Source organism: Mastacembelus armatus, unplaced genomic scaffold (assembly GCF_900324485.2).
Source record: "Mastacembelus armatus unplaced genomic scaffold, fMasArm1.2, whole genome shotgun sequence".
Classification (NCBI taxonomy): domain Eukaryota; kingdom Metazoa; phylum Chordata; class Actinopteri; order Synbranchiformes; family Mastacembelidae; genus Mastacembelus; species Mastacembelus armatus.
The window spans coordinates 459,510-480,063 of record NW_022872940.1 but is presented as its reverse complement, the minus strand read 5'-3'; the positions used below and the strand labels follow the sequence as shown (position 1 = coordinate 480,063).

Here is a 20,554-nt window from a genome sequence, read left to right as displayed (position 1 = left end):
AGCTGAGGTTGAGCTTAATTCCTGCATTTCAGTCCAACAAACACTGGTTCACTTTGGCCTGGTCGGTCACCATGGAAACTGGGTTGATCAATATAGTCATCTATAGCTAACTTGCACTGAAGCAGGATCAGTTTCATGTCTCACATGAGAATTTATCAGTAGCCAATCAACAAAGTGGAAAAAATCCAGTCAGTCTTCAAACAGGATCCCAGTCTGAACCAAATCCTGGTTCACCTTAAAGTCACAGTGAAGACCAGAGCAGTGGGCTGAGTCCTAGGTTCTGTCAGAGGTCATGTGGGCTCTGAATCAGCAAATCAGGTCAATTGAAGGTTTGTGATCATTTCAGTTCAGTCTGATCTAATTCTAGCAGTGAACAGTTTAATCCATAATGTGAAGGAATGAATCCAAACTACAGCCTGTGATGAACTGAGGAGAAATCTGATGGGATTGTCAGCAGGGACTGGACAGAACACACACGTTGCAGATCCATGATGTGTGGTGGTGCAGTGTATTGTCTGGAGCTAGTTGAGGGTTTGATGACTCCTTGTATGTGGACGCCTGCTGAGAGAAGGAGGAAATAAAAAGGAGGAAAAGAGAATCTGATTATTTATTTACTCACCTAACTGAGGTTTGTTCCAACAGGTTTGGCTTCGATGTGAAAACAGTGACTGAATGTTCCAAAGACAAATCCTGTGAGTAACATTGAAACATTGTCTTCATCTAATTTTTAAAGTCTGATTTTACAAAGTGTTTTTGCTCATTTCATTGCCAAATCTTTCTAAATTGTGTTTTTGTCTTGGCTCAGGAAAACACCTGCACCCAAAGAACTACAGGCTGTGATTGATTTGAGGTTCCTGCAGATCCTTCCAAGTCTCAACAGGTCTTGAAATTCCAAATCTGTGGAGAATCACTTGAATCTGGGAACTGAACACCCCGAAGAGAACAGAAATGGACAGAGTTCCAGACAGATCACCAATCACATGGTGTTCTGCACAATGAAGGACCAACCAGATGGATTCTAAGATTCTTTTCCACCACTGCAAACAAGCTGCTGTTAGACTGTTCTAATGTTTGATTCTTTAATTCAGCTCATGTCTCTGATCAGTTCTCCCTCTGTTTCCCCCTGTGGAAATTATTGGAAATAGCTGAATAAATCTTCCAAAGACAACTGACTGGTATCATTGACGTTATTTCACACAGTAAATACGTCACTGGATCAGGAGAACTCTCCCTCAGATTGTAGACTGATTTCATGTATTACTCATTAACTGACTGGTTGATCCACCAAAAAAGGATCTGGTGCCCCAAATTATTAAGATGCTTTATGATCTTCATGATTCATGAACTAGACATAATGAACCTTCATGTTCAATACATGTATATATTTAAATTCACTACACCGCTGAAACGTGATGCCTGGAAAATGCAAGTTTCCAGATATTTGGCTCAGGAAAGAAGATTAGAAAGAAAGTCTGGCCAGAGATCCAAAGGACCATCACTTGTCCAGGTCCAGAGCCTGTTGTAAACCTGTCAAAGTGGAGGGAGAAGCATCTGGATCTACACACAAGATGGCACTTGGGGAATCAGAAGCAGGCAGTCCTTAGAAATGCTGATTGAATGTTGGCTGCCAGCTGTTTTTAGCTCTTATTGAAATGTGAGTCCTGAAGGCTGTTGAGTTGATGTGGAGACATTTGCACCAGCTCTGCAATCGACACTCCAGTCACATCACGTGGTACACGTGGTACTCAGGCTCCCTCTAGTGGTACACAGAGGAATCACTAAATTAAATATGAATTCCTGTTAAAACAACACAGTCATTGAATCTTTGAGTATTTTTGTCCATTGAAGTACAGGACAGTTGTTATTGAACTTTTAGGTCCAAGTCATTTGAATGGAATCATTCTTTCCCTTTTTTATTCAGCTGTGTGTAAGCACAGTGCAGTTCTAATGTCCAAACTGTGGATTTCCAATGTTAAAGTGGCTGACAACAAGAAATCTTCTTCTTAGGAAGGAAACTGCCTGGTTTTTTAACTGTGCAGAGCTGTAGCTGAATAGTTAGGCCCACTATGCTACTGTATTTTAATGTTGGTCATTATGGTGGAACTTGGTCTAAAAAGTTGGAGAACCACTGATTTAAAGCAGCTTTACAGTATTAAATCTGAAAAAAAGTGTCAGTGTCACTTTGAGTTGGAATTCCAACTTTAAGCAGCTCTCCAGTGTGGAGCTAGCTAATGAGAAAATCTGTTGGGATTAAATCATTTCTCCAAGAATAAAATGTCTGATCACTTCCCTTTATTTTGTTCCATGTCCAGATGTCTGACAAAAGGAGATGTGATGACTGTCTGTCATCTCATTGTTTCTGCCAAATCGAGATATTTTTTGTGTTTTAAAAAATCCTAGTAATTGTACAATAGTAATATCTCGGGGTGTAACAATATCACAAACACCAGCCACAATACGTATCGCGGTCCTCTCACGCCCCCTGCTGCCCATTGTTGTAGTGTTGAGATGGCAGAACCCCCGGACACATTTAAGTCCCCTGAGTGGGAACATTGTGGTTTTCCAGTGGAGTCCATCAATGGACTGTGTGTCGGAGACAAAGCGCAGACCATCTGTAGAAGCTATTTCACAAAACTTCCTTATCCGACAGGAAACACTTCTAATATGCAAAGTAAAAGCCAAACTGGTGGAGGAGCTGAGCGATGCAAACTTCATTGCTTTAACTAGGGATGGGTGGACCTCCTGTACAGCTCAGTCCTTCATTGGGATCACGGTGCACCTCATTACGGACAACTGGGTCATTGCACATCCTGTTCTGCAGACAGACGCTGTCTATGAAAGCCACACAAGTGATGATCTGTGGGAAATACTACAGGGAGCTGCAGCAGATGGAAAATCACATGACGCTCCAAATATTGTTGATGCAGTTGAAGCAGCCGGATTCTCAGCAAATATTGGATGTTCTGCTCACACAGTTAATCTGGCACCACACAAGGGAATGGGCCTTAACCAGATGTTGCCAAAGGTGGTCAGCACTACTGCTGCAGCAGAACTTAAGGACCAACAGGAGATGCTCCGACCCCCTCCACACAAGCTGATTCAGGATGTTCCCACCAGGTGGAACTCAAGCTATGACAATGGTTGAGCGCTACCTTGAACAACAGGCTGCTGTTTTCTCAGCACTTCCAGACAGGAGTGTTAAGAGGAACATAAAGGACATTGTTCCTCTGTCTGATGAAGATGGAAAAGTAGCTGAGGACATAAAGAAGTTTTCGAGCAGTCTCTCGGTTACCGTTCCATCTGGTTCCCTAGCATTTTTGTATTTTAGTTTGTTTTCTCCCCTGGAGTCCCCAGGATTAATAAAGCCTTTTTTGTTGTCCAGCATTTGGGTCCTATCACCTCTTTTTCTCCACTCCGACACCAACTCGTGACATGATTCACTGGCCAGAACATCTTATATCAAGTATATTCTACAACATTGTAGCTGGATTCATGTATCAGTTCAAGTGTACAGTGGGTACGGAAAGTATTCAGACCCCTTTAAATTTTTCACTCTTTGTGTCATTGCAGCCATTTGCCAAAATCAAAAAAGTTCATTTTATTTCTCATTAATGTACACTCAGCACCCCATCTTGACAGAAAAAAACAGAAATGTAGACATTTTTGCAAATTTATTAAAGAAAAACTGAAATATCACATGGTCATAAGTATTCAGACCCTGTGCTCAGTATTGAGTAGAAGCACCCTTTGGAGCTAGTACAGCCATGAGTCTTCTTGGGAATGATGCAACAAGTGTTTCACACCTGGATTTGGGGATCCTCTGCCATTCTTCCTTGCAGATCCTCTCCAGTTCTGTCAGGTTGGATGGTGAACGCTGGTGGACAGCCATTTTCAGGTCTCTCCAGAGATGCTCAATTGGGTTTAGGTCAGGGCTCTGGCTGGGCCAGTCAAAAACAGTCACAGAGTTGTTCCGAAGCCACTCCTTTGTTATTTTAGCAGTGTGCTTAGGGTCATTGTCCTGTTGAAAGGTGAACCTTTGGCCCAGTCTGTGGTCCTGAGCACTCTGGAAGAGGTTTTCTTCCAGGATATCTCTGTACTTGGCCGCATTCATCTTTCCTTCAATTGCAACCAGTCGTCCTGTCCCTGCAGCTGAAAAACACCCCCACAACATGATGCTCCCACCACCATGTTTCACTGTAGGGATTGTATTGGGCAGGTGATGAGCAGTGCCTGGTTTTCTCCACACATACCGCTTAGAATTAACGCCAAAAAGTTCAATCTTGGTCTCATCAGACCAGAGAATCTTATTTCTCATGGTCTGGGAGTCCTTCATGTGTTTTTTGGCAAACTCTATGCAGGCTTTCATGTGTCTTGCAATGAAGAGAGGCTTCCGTCGGGCCACTCTGCCATAAAGCCCCGACTGGTGGAGGGCTGCAGTGATAGTTGACTCTGTGGAACTTTCTCCCATCTCCCTACTGCATCTCTGGAGCTCAGCCACAGTGATCTTTGGGTTCTTCTTTACCTCTCTCACCAAGGCTCTTCTCCCACGATTGCTCAGTTTGGCTGGACGGCCAGGTCTAGGAAGAGTTCTGGTCATCCCAAACTTTTTCCATTTGAGGATTATGGAGGCCACTGTGCTCTTAGGAACCTTGAGTGCTGCAGAAATTCTTTTGTAACCTTGGCCAGATCTGTGCCTTGCCACAATTCTGTCTCTGAGCTCCTTGGGCAGTTCCTTCGACCTCATGATTCTCATTTGCTCTAACATGCACTGTGAGCTGTAAGGTCTTATATAGACAGGTGTGTGCCTTTCCTAATCAAGTCCAATCAGTTTAATTAAACACAGCTGGACTCCAATGAAGGAGCAGAACCATCTCAAGGAGGATCAGAAGAAATGGACAGCATGTGAGTTAAATATGAGTGTCACTGCAAAGGGTCTGAATACTTATGACCATGTGATATTTCAGTTTTTCTTTTTTAATAAATTTGCAAAAATGTCTACATTTCTGCTTTTTTCTGTCAAGATGGGGTGCTGAGTGTACATTAATGAGAAATAAAATGAACTTTTTTGATTTTGGCAAATGGCTGCAATGACACAAAGAGTGAAAAATTTAAAGGGGTCTGAATACTTTTCGTACCCACTGTACATCAGAATTAAAAACCAAAAACATCTGTCATTTTTTCAGGCCTTGTCATTTCCTCATGTGTGTCTACCAATAATAAGTTGATTGTCATTTTGAATGCCTTGTCAATTGTCACCTGTCTCTCTATTTCCATCTCATCTATATTTCCCTTTCCTAATTAGAGGCTGGGCTGCTGGTGCTAAGAGGCCTGTTTTGGTACCAGGAGGTCTGACCTGTTTCGGCTCCAAAAGGCCTATTGGTGGTTGTACATTGGAGTTTGATGGGTCAGTGGTGCTGAGACCTGTTGTCTGTTGATGTGCTGGGAGGTCTGTCTTTGTTGTAGCTTCAATAGTTTTGGAGTTTGGAGGATCTGACCTGCCTGTTTTGGTTCTGAAAGGCCTTTATATCTATACCAATAATAATCAGGTGTTTGTTATTGTAAGTCCAAAGTCATGTCTGTACCAATAATTAGGTGTTTATTTTGTTCTTCAAATGTTAAGTTTTGCTAAATTTGGCCTGAACATCCAAAATCTTTTTGGAATGAAATTTCTGCTGTGGGACTGTGACCTTGTGTTTATGTTGTGGGCAGAGTCGACTCCAAACCTGGTCATTTGCTTTGGTCAGAACAAACATCAGAACCTTTTAGTTCTTTAATTCTCTGGTCATCCAGGCTGCATTTGTCACCTTCCTCATCTTGGTGCTGCACGGTCCACTTCACTGGATCATTTCTCATTGCAAACTCAAACAAACCAGTATGACCTGTTCCCAAAATCCACCAGCAGGTGGCGTCAGAACAGTCCTGTCAGAGGAGCTGGCTGAAGCTTCCCCTGGAGAACCTGGATGGTGTCTGTGGGTTCACCAAGAGGAGTTTCCACATCCTAATGCCACAGAATACAATTGTGCAACTTTTTATCTGAAACTGTCCAAACGTGTAAATGTGATGGACCAAAAAGGCCCAGATTTTACGGGAACTGAGTCAAAAGCTTTAAGTTGTACGTTCTGCTCGAAGGACGATGGGCTCTGAGGTGTCAGTTCTGGAGGACGTTTATAAAACCAGACCTTTTCCTCCGGCCTTACATGTAACAAATGAGCCAACTGTTCATCCTGCTGCTGATGTTCCACCTTCTTCCCTCTGGAAAATGATCTAGTTCTATTAAAGTTCCTGCATCTGGCTCTGCCAAAAGCTTCTTTCCACAAGCTGTGATCAGTCCGAACAAAGCCCTTTACTGACGGCAGCTGTCTGTTCATGTTAGTCATTGAGTAATAACTTGAATTGTCTTTCTCATGTGGCAATGTGTCTTAAAGTTGATGTTCAATGTGACAGGTCACTGAGCTCCTGCTAAGATTTTCCCATGTGGTTTTCCTTTACCACAAATGGCAAATCACCTGAACTAACTCTGAGTCTAACTGGGCCCCTCTTCTCTGATCAAACACTTGACTTCATGTGTTTCCTCTGAAATCTTGATCTTTGACTTGAGTCTTTCATCAGTGAAGTTGAGCGTCAGTCCCACAGTGACCTGAGACTTGACTTGCACATTAAGGATAAGAAATATCTGAACCACCTGACTGATGCTGTTAGAAACCTCAAACTAGAATGTTTAGTCAAAGTGTAACAGCTTCTAGTTTAGTTTGTGTAGTTGGCTGTAAATGTCCATCTTTAAAGGAGCTTGTTGCTGTTAATACTATATTTATTTGTCATTTCTGACCATCTGTGTATCAGCTTCTTTCTGCTGCAGTCACCAACTCCCTTCAAATAAGTCCACATTCATATGTGTGTCAGCGTAAAAATCAAGAGTCTGATGTTACAGGAAGAACCAGCTGATGTTCCCCAGTCAGGTCCACACTGAGTCCTGGTGTCTCTGGTTGTGTTCCTCCTCGGGGTCCATCCAGCAGAGCTGTCGTCCTCCACACAGCTCAGAGAGAAAGAGTCTCCACTGGAAGAGTTGGGAGCTGCTGGGACTCAGAGTCAGATTAGTGCTCTGGACCTTTTCAGTGAAACTAGTCTGTGAAAACCTAGATGTTTAGTCCAGAAAGGATGGAAATGAACCTCATGTTCCTAAATATTCAGATGTTTTGGCAGGATGAACAGAGAGAGGAGGAACCAGCTCAGTGTGAGGTTCTACACCAGATCTTCCACTGGGACGTCTTCATCAGTCTGACCCAGTGTTTCCTCAGTGACCTCAGATAATCACAGTTTGTCTGGATCCTGCTGCTACTCTGTGTATTACTGTGTTTCACTGTATAAAGTACTACTGGAAGTACCTTCATAACCTCCAATAACGTTCCTGCAATTCATAAAGAATGTTTGACGTCCAACGTTGATGTTTCATGTTAGTGGAGTCAGAGAATATTTGTATATATCAGAGACTGATCTGTAACACTGAACAGAATGAAGCTTTTTTTCACGCATTCAAATTTTATGACCAAAGGTTTGAGTCATAGCTTTCAGTTTTCAAACCAATATTTTCACTTTCAAAATGTATTTTCAAACATTCAAATCCTGGTTTTCAATGTGAAAAGTGGCGATTAAAGCCCAACACCTGACTTGAATGAACCGGACTCATCAGTCAGGCTTAAATCAGTTCCATATCATGTGATCTGACTCATTTGAGTCAGGTTCACATAGTTGAGATAATTAGGCGTGCACGCTGTTCTTCAGCAGCCCTAGAGGTCAGTGCAGATCTATTGATTTTCCATGGCAACTAAAGGAAAGGACCGAGCAGCGTTTGCTTTTAGAAGCATACGAGGCGTTTAAACATCTAATGACTAAAAAGGGGAACAGAGCTGCTGTTCATGAAACAAGAGAGAAAGGCTGGCAGGAAGTTGCTGATGGTCTCAATGCATAAGTAATAATTTCAAAATGTAAATCATTATATTAAAACTTTGCCAAAGTCCACTGTACACTGTAAAGTCTGTAAATACAAGTGTTTGCTATACTGCAACTTCTAGCAGCAACTGAAGTGGAGACAAAAGAACTTGGCAGCAGGTGGAAAGGAAATCTAAAAATCTTGTTCAGAATGGTAAGTGTAGTCTAAATACATCATCAGAGCCAGTTGGAAGTTAAAACTGTCCAGTCTCATGTTTATTCATTTCTGCTGCTAAAAAAAGAGTGAGGTTGCTGGTACTGGGGGAGGGCCACCACCAGTCAATTTTACTCCAGCAGAGGAACTGGCCTTAAGTGGTGATTTTATTAAACTGAGTCTGATTAATGATTTCAGGGTGAAGGCCATGTGTCCAAGGAGGCCTGAGGTCGGCACAAACTGCATGCTACATATTTGAAGGTGTACTTGTGTGATGAGGTGCTCATAGTTTGGATTTTCCAAATATTAGCGGCTGCAGGATGATCTTCTCCTAGAGCCCTCTCAGTCTCCAACCACATGTGACAAAGTGAGGATGCACATATTCCACCAAAGTGCCAAGATCATTTTGGTTTTTTGGAAAGTGCCTTGAGATGATTGGATTGTGATTTGGAGCTATACAAATAGAACTGAATCATATAATGACTTCATTTAACTTTGTGTTTCTACAGAATCCAGAAAATGGAAAGGAAGTGTACAAGTACTATCTTGTCAAAAAAATGGAAGCCATAGACTGGGACATCCAGTATAAAAAAGGAAAGAGAAGAAAGTTGGATCTTGAAATTCAACAACTAAAGAGAAATGCAATTAAAACTATTGAATTTAAAATGATGACCCATGACCTTTGTTCTTTGACAGCATTTAATTGTATGTTTTCACCCCTAACAGGCGTCTTCAACATGAAATAACATGAAAAATTATTGAGACTTGTTTCTCTGGTAAATTAAGGGGGAATTTGGGGGGTGCAGTTTCTATTGGGGGCCTTAACATGGTTTGGACTGGATTTTTAGCCAAAATAATTATTGGCATAAATGTCTCTTCTAACCCTGCCAATGTGGTCTCCAAAAGGCTCCTCAATGCCCCAGTCTTCCTCTCCAACCACTCTTGGTGGCCTCTCTCTCCTCAAACAGACAATGTTATGTAGCATAACACATGCAACTACAATGTCACACACCCTTTGTGGTGACACTCTAAGGTGGTTCAGACACTGAAATCTTGATTTGATGAGTCCAAAAGCCATCTCTATGTGAGCTCTTATGTGTGCATGAGAACCCTCCTGGATACAGCACATGTCTTCTAGAAAAATTGGTAAAGGGATTTTAAAGCTCTAGTGTTTGCCATATGTTCTGTGATTAACTTACCTTGTGTCAGTTGCTGGGAAATAGAGGAGACCCCAAAGACTCTAGAGTCCTGCACTGAGCCAGGCCATTTTGCCTCTACATTTGGGATCAAGCAATCTGCATCACAGATCATCTAAAGAATGAAAGGAATTACAGACATAAACATTTGGAACATGAATATTGGAAGTTCATTAATTTGGAATGAACAGAATAATGGTGCCCTGCTTTTTGGAGAAAACAATCTGTTCTACTATAGTAGCTCACAATATCTTCTCATTGAGACTGTACCTGTACATTGATGCTGTGTAATGATTTCCTATTAACAAAGTCTGCTTCATGCAGACCAGATGGGCGCTTAATACGTATGTGGGTGCAGTCCAGAGCACTGATAAGGTGTTAGGCTTCAAAATGTCATGTTTAACATCACTGCTCCAAAATATTTCTGCTTTCTATTCAGTTCTTCCAACTTAGCAGGACCCCATAGAAAGCCTGTTTAATGGTCCGAATGGCTCTGTGGCCAGGGAAGGCCATGAACACATTTAGTAGTCTTTTTAAAGACAGGGCCACAATTCAAACAGCTTTGCTGATATTCTCAGCATCTCCAGTTGACTACAAAAATGTTCCACTGGCATAAAATTTTAGTGCAGTGCAATCAGTCAGCGGGACTGTGAGCTTCATTGCGGCGTGTTGTGTTTGCAATATAGGGGCTCAATAATCTCCAAACATACACCATTCCGTCTCTAGAGAACCTAAACTGTTCATACAGGTAGTTGTCAGGAAAGGCCAACAAGGTCTGACCTGTACCTGAAAGTTGATCCTCTCTGAAATGTCACAACCTCATCAATGACAGGACATGCCATAATTCTTAAAGTCTGACACATGGCTGGCTTGGCCTGGCTTATTTCATCATCTTGTTTTATGGAACAGCCTCTGGACAACATGTGCCAACAACAATAATCAGAAGAAGAAGCAGCAGCTGTTTGTCTGAATCATGTTGAAGAGCTGAAAATGAAAACCTGAAATGTTGATGAAATGTGTTTGTGAGCCAGTGAAAACCGACGCTGACGCCTGATTGGTCAGCAGCTCTCTCTCTGTCACACAGACACACAGGTAAACACAGAGGGGCGGAGCCACAGGGATCAGGTGATCCAGGTACCTGAGAACAGGCATTCAGACTCCATTTAGAGACAACAGAGCAGAAAAAGGAGACGTGGCTGAGGCAGGTGAGTGTTGATCCAACGTTGTTCTCTTCCTGTCACAGAGTCTGAGAGAAAATCTTTGGACTGTGGAGGAAGAAGAGTCCCTATAAAGCTCCCTCAGCACAAAGATTTGAAGGAAAGGAGGAAGCTCAAAATGTGTGTGTGTGTAGTTTGGTGTGTCTGGGTGTGACTGACATGAACAGACTTGTCGTCAGTTTGTTTTTCTGTCTCTGTCTCTCAGAAACTTTCCCTCTAAACTCTGTGCCAGGGGTCCAAAATCAGTATAGACCTGGTTCTTTAGGATCTAAAGGCTTTTGATAGGCAGGTAGGAAAAACGTCATGTTCCAGTCAGACCCACAGGCCTGCTAATTGTTAGGCATCATAATATTGTGAAGAAGAGAAATATTTCTTATTTCTTCATCATCTTTGTCAGACCCTGGAGCCCTGTTTTGGTCTGTGGTTACACTTGTTTCCCCACCTCTGTTTGTGTTTGGGTCTGATAGTCTTATTGTTTCCTGGATGTGAGAGTTTTCCAGACTTTGCCTGAACATTTTACAGGGTAAATGTTGAGTTTGTTGAGGTGCAAAACACCATCCATCCATTTTCTATACCTGCTTTTTCCTGAAAGCCAGGGTCACAGGGATCTGCTGGAGCCTATCCCAGCTCTCTCTCAGGTGAAAGGCAAAGGCAGGGGTACACCCTTGACAGGTCACCAGTCCATCACAGGGCCACATAAAGACACACAACCTCACACACTCACACTCACTCCTACATGCAATTTTAGATTCACCAATCAACCTGACATACATGTTCTTGGACTGTGGGTAACCGGAGTACCCAGAGTAAACCCACGCAAGCACAGGGAGAACATGCAAACGCCACACAGAAAGGCTGGGTTGCGAACCCACGACCTTCTTGCTGTGAGGCAACAGTGCTAACCATTGTTAGCACTGTGGTTAGCACTGTTCTGATAGCGCAAAATGCCAATTTCTACCTAATCTTTTCCTCTGGTCAAGACATAGATTTGCACTTGGCACTTTAACAGCAGCTCTTTAAAACCACCTTAGGGAGAATAAAAGACAACTTAAAGATTGTTGGAGAAATACTTAACAAATAGACTCAGAGAACGACTTTCAGAGGTTCAGTCAGTTTTACTTGTACAAGCAGTAACTGTCACAGAGCTCACTAAGTCCAGAGTGAGGAGTCACTGGCTCGGCACAGCCAGGCATTTTATAGCTTGTAGCTTAGTACGACCAAAGTTGTTCATGAAGAAAGAAAGAAAAAATTGTGTTTTTCAATCGTCATCTTGTTTAATGAGCTTCGATCCATAAATGTCATGTAAGTATATTTAGGCCGCCATGTTGGTACGGGGAAGCCTCCTAATGCATGTGTGTGTATGAAGGTAGGAGGTGAGTCCACAATGAAAACCATCAGAACTGAATTTACAGCCACAAATGTCTGGATGATCAAGGACACCTGGTTCCAGTCCCAATGTGGATTTTCCTCCCCAAACACTTCAGACTTGGTGGACTGGAACACTAATATTTGGTAGGATGATATTCAGATGCAGGTCCAGTTCTCTGAGGAATGATTCCAAAGATCTATCATCTTTGGTTCTTCCTGCTCTGGAAACTGGTTGCCATAAGACCAGTTTCTGTCTCATAGAAACCAGGAAGAGATGAAAACTGTGGAATTCCAGCAAACAGTGAAGGATAAAGATGCTATGCTAAGGGAAGCTAACTGTCAGGTGGAGCTGCCTGTGCTTGTTTCCATCTACAAACTGCATCTTTATGAAATGGGACTGAAATGTGTCGGTCTGTGCATATGGGGGGCGGAGAATACAGAAAGGTGGTGCTGGAAATAACAGGACGCTTCACTTTAGCTTCAGACAAGCTGTGAGCAACTCTGGAAACTTCCTGTGATGTTGTTGACTTCCTGTTTGGGTGGCAGAGCATCCACTCACTGCCACATGTGAAGAAGAGCAAAGTGTGAAGTCAGACTCCATTTTAAAGTCCACAGAGAAGAAGAAGGAGGAAACAGGAAGTGGGAAGCAGTATGGGTGTTAATATGACACCTGCACATATTGATCCATCTTATTGATGAATGTTGGGATTGAGCCTGGTTTAGACTTGTGTTTCCTGACGTCACAGTCACACTGTGTCTCTGGGATGGTTCCATCAAACTGAGAAGCTGCTGCTGTTACAGGGGGACAGCTGACTGGGTTTATTCCTCTGGTCTCCAGGGTCATTGGTTTCCCTTTCAGACCGCATAAGATGAGTCTTCGTGGGGGGAAAGGGGAGGACAGACCAGGGTCTCCAGGATCCAGCTGTCTGTCCATGAAGAGTGACTGGTCCAAGGATCATCCTCCAGGCTTCAGTCCTGAACCAGGACCCTCAGGCTCAGGTTAAGAGACCGTTTCTAGTGTAAACTGAGCTGAAGATGAGTCCATGGTCCAAATGTCTCTGTCAGTCCATGGACATGTGGAGTGGACACAGTTCACTACTCAACATGTATGGACATTTACATCCAGCACATTAAGTGTTTGTGTTTGCAGAGGGGGGTACCCCAGAAAGAGACCATGGTCTCCAGGATCCAGCTGTCTGTCCATGAAGAGTGACCAGTCGAAAGATTATCCTCCAAACTTCAGTCATGAACCTGGACCCTCAGACTCAGACAGTGTAAGAGATAGTTTCTAGTGTAAACTGAGCTGAATATGAGTCTGTGGTCTGGAAGACAAAATCCTGATCCACTAACATCAGGTGTCCTATCTTGTGATTAATTAAAAAAACAAAACAATGCAGTGCTGTGGTGCAGGAGACCCGTTGGCTTCTCTTTGAGCTGCACTCTATGGTTGAGAGGAGATACCCAACTTTAAATATATATAGAATATATCAAATTTAGGCTGTGCGCAGAAAACGGACTTTTGTGCTGGAGGATCAGATATTTAGTCTGGTCTGGTCTGTTTCCTGGAAACATTTCAGGCCGACTGACACCAATCAACATATTTGTGGTTGGAATTTCTAAGAGGCCGTGTCAGTAGTTAGTGTAGTCCCCGACAGAAACAATAGACCGAAGCTCTTCATCTGCATTTAAATGCAGTCGTCAGAAGGAATTCACAGCTTCCAGGTGGAAAACCATCTCCGTGGTAACGGTCCCTCCCCCTGCACACCTCTGTTGACTGGTTGGTTTTTTTCACTGCAGTTCACAGCGAGTGAGAAAGGACGTGAACATCCAGTCTAGAGCGTCAGCTCCAGCTGCAGAGCTAACATGGTCAGTTCTTAGTATTATTAAATGTCTCTGCATCACTTTGACTCTACGCAGCCAAAGCAGGTCCACAAAGGATGGAATATGAGACCCAGCTCAATACTGTGCAGCACAGTAGTTCACTGAGCCAACCAGTCCCAATGAACACAGCTGCTTTTTGGATGCAAACACATGTGCAGCGTTAATGTTAATGTGTAAGATTGTGGCACCAATGAGGAACAGCCCATTAAAGAAACAGAGCTGTGCTTTATGCTCTGCTCTCTGATCAGGGTTTAGGTTTGGTGTCTCTGTTTGTCGGCCGCTTTTCTGACTGATTATTAAACTCATAAAGCCTAACACGGTCTGGGCCAGAACAGACTCGACCATCTGGCCCTTCTGTCAGTGAACATAGATGGTCTCAGTGTCACAGATCAGCCAGGCTCTCCCCTCAGACAATTACAGCAATCCACTTCACTTGAGCCGGCATCACGATCACCTGCACCTCATTTCCACAGCCACACATAAAAGCACTCCCCACACTCATTTCCTGGTCCGATCTCGTAAAGACGACGTGGACCTTACTCCTGCACACATCGCAAAGATTATGGGTCCCCATTTCCAATGTCCTATGTTTTCCTTTCCTGTCAGTTTCAGTATCATTGTTTAATAAACACTTGGGTGACTTCACTAATCTCTGTGTCCGACAGTAATTGTCAGGTTTACGCTACACTAACTTGGTTCTTTTTCCTGAAGGCAATGAAACACACGACAACTTTGTACCGAGTATATGCTCTGCAAGTGAAAAATAGGCCTCAGTTGCAGATGGAGAGAAGAGACTTTCTTCTCTCCCCCATGCGATCTTGACTCCCCTTCGCCTCCTTTCACTGAGCAGTCCTTTATTTTTATAGTGAGGAACAAACAAGGCACATGATGCGTGGGTTCAGTTAGAAGTTTCAGCTCATCATTTACACAGGTCAAAAGGTTATGTGGTTTATCTGGTAAGATAGACAGCTGTTTAAACATCTTACACAAACATGGTATTGTCTTCAAATCATGTTACACAATGGCAACAATTGTACTTTTGACCTCATGACCCCAACATTTCCCTCCTGTTTGCCATTGTGAAACACACATCAGTCATGTAATTGGCTTCTGATACACCGGAACAATTCATTACCTTTAAAACCTCGAACTTGTATTTATGCCAATCATGCACTTGGAAGTGCTCACCATAGTCTCTCCCATATTGGGTTAGACCCACAAAGCATGTACTGTCTTTTGCAGAGAGGGGCTCCACGTATAGGGTTAGGTGTGACACTGAATGTGTCATATAAGAACATGCGTAGCATCCAGTTCGGTTCTTTGCTCTGGCCACATGGGCAGCATATCTATACCACATATTAGTCTTAAACGGGTGGGGCATTCCAGTCATTTCCTGTATCCAATGCCAATCCGTGAGGTCAATGCGTGTCCCTCGTTTGGCCCTAGGTCTTTTGTGCTCCTTCGTAAAATTATTGTTCGCTATAGTCTCTAGATCTGCCCTTGTGAGGAAGATTACCAGTATGGTCAGGCAGAGCCATACTAGCAGGAGGACACATTCCCACCCTTTAGGGTTGGCGGTGAGTGCCATAGCTGGGAGCGAGGATTAGATGTTTTCTTCAGCGGCCAAGGGTTTTGATACCGGCCGACTTCCACCTCTACTTGACACTCACCAGGTGTTGCAGTACCTTACAGTGGCTCTGATGAATCCACGTGGGTCTCTCTTGGATCTTTACAGCTGTGGGTGTGGTCAGGATCACGGTAAAGGGTCCTTCCCACTTAGGTGTAGACCAGGTTTTCCTTTTTATGACCTTTATCAGCACTTGGTCTCCTGGCTTAACTCTCTGCCCCTGTGGAGACAAAAGGTCATCTGGCAGATTATTTGCACTCACAACTTCCTTAGTCTTTAACATTTTACTCATCCTCTCTGCAAGAGTAGTTTCTCCTTGGGGTTTTTCTCACACACATCCTCACAAATGGGAAGTGTAAAAGGTCTCCCATAAAGGATTTCAAATGGGGTTAGACCTTTGTCTGTTGGCGTGACCCTCATGTACATTTTTACCAAGGGGAGGCATTCTACCCATGTCCTCCCCGTTTGCTCCATGGATTTTCTCAGTCTCATTTTTATAGTGCCATTAGTTCTTTCAACCAATCCTGCACTCTGGGGGTGGTATGAGCAATGGTTTTTTAACTCGAACCCCAGGTGTTTTGACATTTGTGTAACTACTTCATTCACAAAATGTGGACCATTATCACTGTAAACTCATTATAAAACATTATTCCATGGTCTGGAATAATGGTCATGGAAATACTTTTCCACTGCATGTACCATCCCTCCTGTTGACACATGGCAAGGCCCATGTGTCAAAATAGCTGCTGTATGATAGTTTATCTTTGATTTTAAAAAGGTCTTGCTCTATTGTGGCTCCTTCTTTGAGCCAAATTTGTTGTTCAGCTGGCGCGGCTCTTTTCTGCATGTCTGAAAGTACCTCATGGTCTATGGGCTGTTTCACTTCTTGTCGCTCCAGGAATTCTGTCCCTTAATACTGTTCTATCTGCTCCTGTATCACACAAAAATTTTATTTTTACTCCATTAATTTTTAACATTCTGATGGGCATCACTTTATTCCCTTCTGCATTATAATAAGTCTCCACAATTTCACTAAGATCCAATTCTTCAGTGTTTGAGGGGTCTAGTCATGCATTAAGGTTATGGGGCTCAGGTCTATTATACTCATCTGATCTCCTGTATCCTCCCTTACTCTGCCTCCGTTGATCACATTCTCGTGCAAAATGACCTGGCTGACCACAATTGTAACATACTTCATCCTTTTGCTCTTCTTCCTTGTACCTGTCTCCTCGCCTCTTAAAATCTCCTCTACCTCTGACACCTCTTCTGAATCCACCTCTACTGAACCTTTGAGGACCCCCTCTAGATCCACCACTGCTCATCACATCCAGAAGTACAAACACAGCAGCCTGTGACTGTTGCTTTGACCTGTGCATGTTGTGCATAATTCATTATCTGAGTGACTCCATCTGTAGGAGTATTAATGTTAAGTTTCCGTATATGGTGAGTGATGGACGGGCGGAAACCACTCAGCAGGGCCTGCTTTAACTGCTGCTGATAGGCTGACCCAGGGGCCTCCTCAGGTTCCAATCCACTGTTTGCTTTAAACACTTCCTCTAACCTTCCTCTGTATTCCTGTACATCCTCATCATCTTTCTGTTTACACTGAGCAATAGCCTGGTAATCAGAAGGTTTAACAAATGCTACTTGCATTCTATCCATCAATGCCGTAACTTGATTACCTAACACTGGGTCTCCAGGGGGCAGGACCACTCCTGCTGGGGTCCGCCCTGTGTATCCTCCCCTCACTCCCCCATACCTATGCCCTGAGGCTTTTCTACACACTGAGTCAATTTCCTGTCCATCCAAATTGTAAGTTTGTCTAAGTTGTTGCAGGTTAACAATCCACTGGCGAACATTAGCGAGGGGGTCCCCCAGTCCTTTTACTGCATCCTCTAATTCTTTGCAGGACCAGGGTCTCCTCACTAAGAGAAGGGGCCTATTATCGCCTCCCACTCCATAGTGGGGGTTAGGCACCTCTGTGGCTGGAAAGATGCTAGTCTGGTCTTCCAGTGGTGACCAGGGAGGTGGGTGGGGGCGGGGCCCAGGCCACGGCCCACCACCCTGGGGAATTTTAAATGGGTTTGAATCGGACATTGCTGCTGCTAATGTTTGAACCTCATTAACCAGGGGACTGTACAGATTTCCTGTTCTAGTGTAACTGGGGCTATTTAGGACAGGTCCCACAATCCCACTGGGGGGGGGCTGGGGGAGCCGGGGTTTCAGCTGACCCTGCTGCCCCCGCCTCAGCCGCTGCTGCGGCTTGTGCAAGCAGACGTCTCTGCTGTTCTCTACGTTCTTCCTGTTGAATTAGTGCTTGTGGGCGGCCGACAAAATCAGCTGGATCCTCTTGGAGAGCTGCTATGAGGGAGTTTTTATCACCTGTTTTCTTATCTTTTTCTCCTTTTGCCTGCATTCCACAAAACTGTCTCCTTTCTGCCTGTTCCTGCCATTTAACAGCTTCTATAATTTGTAATTTAAATTTATCAATTCTCTTAGGTTCTGCTATAGCCATTTCTGCTTTCAATTGAGTTACCAATTTATCGCATGCGCAGGTTTCCAGTTTTCCAGGAAACTCATACTTTTTCTTCCATTCACCCACATATCTAGCCGATCCGGGGGAATACGTGTTCATAAATTTAGGATCCCCCGTTAATTGGGGTTTACTGTTCCCCTTTCCCATAGTTGCAACTTGGCACAAGCAAACGATCAGTCACAACAGCATGGGGATCGTCCACTGTATCAAGCTTCTACAGGTACTAATTACCTGCGGATACAGCCGTCCACCACACTCAACTTTTCAATTTTACTTGTGCCCAACAAATAACACACAGTTTCAGTGGGAAGTGACACCGTTCTACTCGGTTGGCAATTGCCTGTCCAACGTTCCCTTTTCATCAACAAACAAACAAACAAATAAGCATTCACATTCATTCCACAGTACTGTTTAATATGCCCTCCTAGTGTCCCTGACACCGGAAATACCTCATCATGTCCCTGACAGGTGAATTCATTTGGCCATTGTCTTTTATTCCTGTGTCTCTGACAGATATCGAGTGGTCTTGTCTAACAGTGTTTCACCGTCCGTGCATTCGAATCAATTTGATTCTAATCCCGCTCTGCAACGGTATTTAATTTAGACTCACACGTTATTTTCTTTTTCTGACGTCCATTCACACAATTTCACCCGCGGATCTTTAACTGATTTGACGCGAGGATTGCCTTCAAGGTTTCCGTCAGACAGCAGGGCTGAGAGGATCTTTCCAGACGAGGATCCGCCGACCTCCCAACGAATTCACGTTAGTGGATTTTCTCCAGCCGTCTAACGGCTGACTCTGCACAGATTTACGGCGTCCTCGTCCTCCTCTTCATCCAAACTGTCGTATTGGAAAACCGGGCGGGAACACCAATAAATATGTCAGGTTTACGCTACACTGACATGGTTCTTTTTCCTGAAGGCAATGAAACACACGACAACTTTGTACCGAGTATCTGTCTGCAAGTGAAATCGCCTCAGTTGCAAACGGAGAGAAGAGACTTTTTTCTCTCCCCATGCGATCTTGACTCTCCTTCGCCCAGCAGTCTTTTATTTTTATAGTGAGGAACAAACAAGGCACATGAGTTCAATTCAATTCAATTCAATTCAATTTTATTTGTATAGCGCCAAATCACAATACAAATCATTTCAAGGCACTTTACAAAAACTAAAACTAAAAACCCAACAAATCCCTTATGAGCAAGCACTTGGCGACAGTGGAGAGGAAAAAACTCCCTTTAACGGAAGAAAAAACCTCCAGCAGAACCGGGCTCAGTTTGGGCGGCCATCTGCCTCGGTTGGGGTGAGTGGATAGAGCAGAGAGAAAAGAACAGCAACAATAAACAACAAATAGACACTGCAGGTTGGTGGGACCAGTAACTGCACATCAGCGATATACAGCTCCAGGACCAGGGACACCTGCAGAAGGTACAGAGAGAGAGAGAGAGAGAGAGAGAGAGGGAGAGAGCACAAACTAGGGGAGAGAGAGAGCACAAGGTTAGTGACATTCAATGGTGGAATATACATGAGGTGGGAGAGAAGAGGGGGGGTTAGGGTAGGGGAGCTCAGTGCACCGATGGTCCTCGGGCAGTCTAGGCCTATAGCAGCATAACTAACTAAGGGATGGTTCAGGGTTGCCTGAAGCCAGCCCTAACTATATGCTTTGTCAAAGAGGAAGGTTTTAAGTCTACCCTTAAAAGTACAGAGAGTGTCTGCCTCCTGAACCCAGGCTGAGAGCTGGTTCCACAGGAGAGGAGCTTGATAGCTAAAGGCTCTGCCTCCCATTCTGCTTTTGAGAACTCTGGGAACCACAAGTAGGCCTGCACTCTGAGAGCGAAGTGGTCTATTGGGATAATATGGTACTATGAGGTCTTTAAGGTATGAAGGAGCTTGATTATGAAGGGATTTGTATGTGAGAAGAAGGATTTTAAATTCTATTCTATATTTTACAGGGAGCCAATGAAGAGAAGCCAATATAGGAGAAATATGATCTCTCTTGCTAGTTCCTGTCAGGACTCTGGCTGCGGCATTCTGGATTAATTGTAGGCTTTTTATTAAGATATTAGGACATCCAGATAGTAATGAGTTACAGTAATCTAGCCTTGAGGAAACAAATGCATGGACTAGTTTTTCTGCATCATTTTGAGACAGGATGTTCCTAATTTTGGAAATGTTGCGCAGGTGAAAGAATGCAGTTCTAGAAATTTGTTTTATGTGTGAGTTAAAGGACATGTCCTGGTCGAAAATAACTCCAAGGTTTTTTACAGTAGTGCTGGAGGCCAGGGCTATGCCATCTACAGTAGCTATAATTTTAGAAAAGTTATTTCTGAGATTTTTAGGCCCAAATATAATGACTTCTGTTTTCTCCGAGTTTAAAAGTAAAAAGTTACTGGTCATCCAAGCCTTTATGTCAGTTAGACAGGCTTGAAGTCTGGTTAACTGGTTTGTGTTAACAGGTTTAATAGATAGATATAACTGAGTGTCATCTGCATAGCAGTGGTAATTAATAGAGTGCTTCCTAATGACATATCCTAAAGGAAGCATGTACAGGTGAACAGAATCGGTCCTAGCACAGAGCCTTGTGGAACT

The 20,554-nt window shown here is 43.6% G+C and overlaps 2 protein-coding genes and 1 pseudogene across 2 annotated transcripts in view; 2 read left to right on the top strand and 1 right to left on the bottom strand.

Annotated features, from left to right (window-relative positions):
* LOC113143885 (zinc finger protein 208-like) overlaps positions 1 to 20,554 on the bottom strand; it is a 905,597-nt pseudogene that overhangs the window by 625,669 nt on the left and 259,374 nt on the right.
* The window catches only part of LOC113143888 (NACHT, LRR and PYD domains-containing protein 5-like), a 267,626-nt gene that overhangs the window by 47,272 nt on the left and 199,800 nt on the right, over positions 1 to 20,554 (top strand). The gene's annotated exons all lie outside the window — the stretch shown is intronic.
* LOC113143886 (NACHT, LRR and PYD domains-containing protein 12-like) overlaps positions 1 to 20,554 on the top strand; it is a 48,590-nt gene that overhangs the window by 14,536 nt on the left and 13,500 nt on the right. The window lies entirely within an intron of this gene.